This window comes from Hemicordylus capensis, chromosome 2 (assembly GCF_027244095.1).
Source record: "Hemicordylus capensis ecotype Gifberg chromosome 2, rHemCap1.1.pri, whole genome shotgun sequence".
NCBI lineage: Eukaryota > Metazoa > Chordata > Lepidosauria > Squamata > Cordylidae > Hemicordylus > Hemicordylus capensis.
Window position 1 is genome coordinate 380,699,188 of NC_069658.1, and position 5,620 is coordinate 380,704,807.

At 43.2% G+C, this 5,620-nt stretch overlaps 1 long non-coding RNA gene across 1 annotated transcript; it reads left to right on the forward strand.

Moving 5' to 3' along the window:
* On the forward strand, positions 1-4,633 carry LOC128344311 (uncharacterized). Its single transcript, XR_008315782.1, has 2 exons — positions 1-204; positions 4,056-4,633. It is a non-coding gene; the product is annotated as an uncharacterized LOC128344311 (long non-coding RNA).
* Positions 4,634-5,620: the final 987 nt, after the last annotated feature.

Genomic DNA, 5,620 nt, shown 5'->3' on the forward strand with positions numbered 1-5,620 from the left:
GACAAGCTGCCTGCAAAGAGCTCCTTTTCTCCCCGCCAATCAGCTGATCGGCGAGTGGGCGGGGCTTCCAGGGAGGTCTCCGTGTAGGCCTCAGTGAAGCCTGAACTGGAGTAGGCTTGCAGGGAGGCCCCAAGGAAGGAAGCAGGCAGAGTGGCCCCCACAGCTCTCTGCAGCAGATCCTCTGCCCAGCCCAGCATTTGCCAGGTAGAATGTGAACTTTTTGTGGTCACCCCCCCTCCGCCCATATATAGGGATGTACTTGCCATAGGGCTTTGATATGGAGGAGAGAAGAGACTGAGAAGTCTCTGAATATTTAATTTAAAACAGCTTGGAAAATTTGCTGGCTTAAAAAAAAACTATCTAAAAATTCCTATAAGTGGCTTGTTTCATGGCAGAAAATTATAAAAACTTCTGGAACAAACAATATTATATTTATTTATTTATTCATTCATTTATAAATGCACTTATGCTCAAGTTGTTTTGCAACCCAGAAGGTCTGAGTGAGAACTGTGAAGCATGTGTGGTGCTTTTATTTTATTTTTCTTGCATGTGAACTGCTCCCCAATAACTTGCACGGACTTTAGGGTCAATCTGGCTAACATGTGAATGCAGCACCTCCATTCCAGAGGAGATGTGTGTTCAAGGGCTTTAAAAGCCTCCTGTGAAAAACCTCCTGCAATCAAACTTTACTGAATTTGTTCAAAATTCTGAGAAAACATACATAGGCTTACACTGCATGGTTGAAAGTCTCCTTTGCTAATCTGCAGCAAGGGTCCCATTTTAATAATTAGTGTTTCTAGTGTGTTCAAGGCATTAAAAGTAGCACAAATATATAGTATTCAATGTATATCACTATATATTGTGGTGTGTGTGTGTCTGTGTATTCAGTGAAATGTATTTCTAGGCAGTATACTTATTTTGAAATATCAGACTTAAATCCTTGGGAGACTGGGGTGTGCGGAGGCCCTGGACTTTGAGGGGGGGGGCATTGGGGGGGGGCAAGGTTGGAGTGGGCCCACAGAATCTGATCTCTGGGCCCACTCCAACCTTACTATGCCCCTGCATTGAACCATTGAACCTTTGAACCATTGAACCTTTGAACCATTGAACCATTGAACCATGTTAGCTGAATCCTCCAGTCGTCCTTATCTCTTCTCCTTTGGAGCAACCTGTATCTAATACCTCCATGCAAGCACACACCAGCCCCCTGCTAACAGAGCAAAGAGACACCTCTTTAAAAATGGTGATGATTCTCTGGATTTAAAGGGGAGAGCAACTGGCCCTATCCAGCCCCAGAACAAAATCCCGGGGGGGGGGCTGTTCCTGGTACCCAACTTATGGATCTTTTTAGAGTGACAGCCCTTTAGGAAAGTTCACTTTCGAACTATTGACTCTTCAAACTTTTGACCCTTCAAACTTTTAAACCTTTGAACTTTTAAATCTAACTTTTAAACATATGAAATTTTAAATATTTGAACTTTTAAACCTTTAAACCATTGAACTATTGTACCTTTGAATTTTTGAACCTTTGAACCATTGAACCATTGACCCTTTAAACCTTTGAACAATTGAACCATTGAACCTTAGAACCATTGAACCATTGAACCGTTGAACTGTTGAACCATTGAACTTTTGAACCATTGAACCTTTGAACCATTGTACCTCCAAACCTTCGTTTGCACCTTCGGACCATTGAACCATTGGATCTTCGAACTTTTGACCCTTTGAACCTGTGAACATGTGAACTTTCAAAACTTTAAACTTTCAAACCTTTGAACCATTAAACCATTGAACCTTTGAACCATTGTACCTTTGAACCCTTGAACCTTTGAACCCTTGAACCTTTGAACCACTGAACCTTTGAACTGTTGCACCTTTGAACCACTGAACCTTTGAACCATTGAATCATTGAACATTTGAACCATTGACCATTGAAACTTTGAACCTTTGGACCATTGAAACATTGGATCTTCAAACTTTTGAACCATGTAACTTTTAAACCTTTAAATCATTGAACTATTGTACATTTGAATTTTTGAACCTTTGAACCATTGAACCTTTGAACCGTTGAACCTTTCTACCTTTGAACCATTGAACCATTGAACCTTAGAACCATTGAACCTTTGAACCATCGAACCTTTGAACTATTGAACCTTTAAACCTTTGAACCATTGAAACTTTGAACCATTGAATCTTAGAACCATGGAACCTTTGAACCATTGAACCTTTGAAGCTTTGAACCATTGTACCTCTGAACCTTCGAACCCTTGAACGTTTGAAACTTCGGACCATTGAACCATTGGATCTTTGAACTTTTGAACCTTTGAAGCTTTGAACCATTGAACCTTTGAACCATTGAACCATTGTATCTCTGAACCCTTGAACGTTTGAAACTTCAGAGCATTTAACCATTGGATCTTTAAACTTTCGAACCTTTGAAGCTCTGAACCATTGAACCACTGAACCATTGTACCTTTGAACCCTTGAACCTTTGAACCGTTGAACCATTGAACCACTGAACCATTGAACCTTTGAAACTGTTAGCCAATGGGTTATTATCTACTTGGTAGACGATTGCCAATTCTCGCTTTACCAAGAAAGAGAAAACTTTATAGTTCAAATAAACTTTATTGAATTCTGCAGAATAACAAAGTGGCTGTCTAGGGGATAGCTCCCAAAGACAAGACGGACCCCCGGGGGGAGTCTGCCCACAGCTTTTATACATAGTAAAGAGAAAAACATCAAAGCATACTTGATACAGATTGCTACATGCAAGCAAACTACCAATCCCATCACAGGAGGTGATCCATCATCATACAGAACCTTGAAGCTCACAGCAGGACCATTGTAAGGGTCCTAAAATGTATCTACATTGGTAATAGTTTATCAGCTCATCTCCCCCTAGCAAGAGTACTGGAGCCTAGCACTAGGGAGTGAAAGCAATAAACAGCTAAAGAGATAGTGCCAACCAGCCTAGTGGGCTGGCATGACAAAGAACAGAGCATCCTGTTGTTAATACAGCAAAGCTAGCTTGATTAGGCACTGACCTGATTCCCACAGTATACTCAGAGTCAGGCTAACAGGACTCCAAGATGGAGTCCCTGTGGTTCAGACATGATCACAAGCCTGACCATAGGTATCAAAACTTCGAACCCTTGAACCTTTGAACCGTCGGACCATTGAACCATTGAACCTTTGAACCATTGAACCTTTGAACCCTTGAACCTTTGAACCATTGAACCTTTGAACCATTGAACCATTGGATCTTCGAACTTTTGAACCTTGGAACTTTTAAACCTTTAAACCATTGAACTATTGTACATTTGAATTTTTGAACCTTTGAAACATTGAACCATTGAACCTTTGAACCATTGAACCATTGAACCTTTGAACCTTTCACCCATTGAACCTTTCTACCTTTGAACCATTGAATTTTTGAACCATTGAACCTTTAAACCTTTGAACCATTGAACCTTTGAACCATTGAACCTTTGAACCATTTTACCTTTGAACAACTCTTACAACTCTGAAAGCTTTGTAACTTTAAAAAGTGGTTCTAGCTTAGTCTTAACTTGAATTTTATTGGTTTACTTTATATTGTCTCATATTAATGTTGTGAGCCCCCGAAGCAGTAAGGTATGGGGGGTGGGTAGTGCACAAAATACTTTAGAGGTAAATGAAATTGAAATAAAAGAGCTAAAGACTATGTACTGAGAAAAAATGCAAATCGGATCAGCTTGACGTGTGCATGGCCCGGGATTGTGGGTGAATATCTAGAAGGATGTTTTGAGAGCCATGTTGAGTCATCATTGTAGCACCAACACTGCATATTTTAGATTGTGAGCCCTTTGGGGACAGGGATCCATCTTATTTATTTATTATTTCTCTGTGTAAACCGCCCTCAGTCATTTTCGGAAGGGCGGTATAGAAATTCAATAATAATAATAATAAGTAATATATTTAACATGCTGGGTGAGTTGATTTCTTTGAAACAATGCTGGATATACTGTGTTGAAGTAGACTGTGAATGACCTTAAGCATGTTTCTCTCTGCAGGGAGACCTGTGCACAATGAATGAAAGCTGTGGAAGTTCCTGCAAGGAAGCTTGCCCTGGTCCTAGGCCAGGCATCCCCAAACTGTGGCCCTCCAGATGTTGCTGAACTAGAGCTCCCAGCATCCCTAGACACAATTTTTTGTGGCTGGGTATGCTGGAAGTTGTAGTTCAGCAATATCTGGAGGGCCGCAGTTTGGGGATGACTGTCCTAGGCTCTTTGGCCAAGTACTGGCCCCTCTCCCTAGAAAGAGACACAAGGGGGAGGGTCGGCTTGGCAGAAGGGGCAGCCCCACTTGCGGAGTAGTCTCAGCTGCAAGGCTCCCCTGCTCTCCTACTCATGTCATCCTGGATGCAAGGTGTGTTGTACCTCCGAACCTTCGAACCCTTGAACGTTTGAACCTTTGGATCTTTGAACCTTCGGATCTTTGGACCTTCAGACCCTCGAACCTTTAAACCATTGAACCATTGAACATGTGAACATGTGAACTTTTGAAACTATAAACTTTCAAACCTTTGAACTTTTGTACCTTTGAACCTTTGATATTTTGAACCTTGCAACCTTAAAACCTTTGAACCTTCGATCCTTTGTTCCTTTATTATATATAAATAGCAATAGCACTTACATTTATATACCGCTCTATAGCTGGAAGCTCTCTAAGCGGTTTACAATGATTTCACATATTGCCCCCCAACATTCTGGGTACTCAATGTGATTGTGGATCTGCAGAACTGTGTACAGAGTGCCTGAGTGGTATGGATGTGTGTGCGTGTGTTTCAGCCAAGATCAAGCTATTCTTGGTCTGTGTGCCCTTTAGCTGAACAACTCTTAGAAGCAGAGTTGTGCTTAAGAGAAAGTTGCTTCAGTAAGTTGCTTGGAAACATGCTAGATTTCCAAAGGGACCACACTGCATCAGTTAGTTAATCCCCATTTTAAAATCTGGTCTCTGGGCCCACTCCAACCTTGCTACGCCCCTGGGGAGCTGCATTCGCTGCAGAAGCCTGCTGGCCATCCAGACAGCTAATGGCTCCTTGCAGGCTGAGGGATACAGGTACACACACGCACGCACGACTGTAAGAGATTCAGGGGATGGGGCCGCTCTGGGAGGAGCACCCGCCTGCCTGCTTGCAGAAGTTCCCTTCCCACATTCCCTCCCTGGCAGCAGCATCTCCAAGACAGGGCTGGGGGATCCTGCAGTGCAGCCTTGGAGAAGCCGCTGCTGCCAGTCTGGGTAGACAACATTGACTCGGTAGTCTATGGCAGCTGCCTATGTTCCTAAAGATCCCTCCCTTGCACTCTCGAGCCCTTAAGCACCTCCAGAGTTGCCTTCACGAGTCACTGGGAGGGTATCGTGCGGGTTCCTGGGGGGGTCCATCCAGGCCAGTCCCAGAGGACTGGCAGCCCGAGCTGGCAGCAGCCAAAGATCCTTGCCCCCTGGGCCCCGAGACTGCGACATGCTGCTGCCAGCCGAGTAGACAATACGCAGCGAAGTGGACCAAGGGCTTGACTCAGCAGAAGGAACGTGTGTGCCATTGCTCGACTTAAAAAAAACCAACAACAACAAAGCC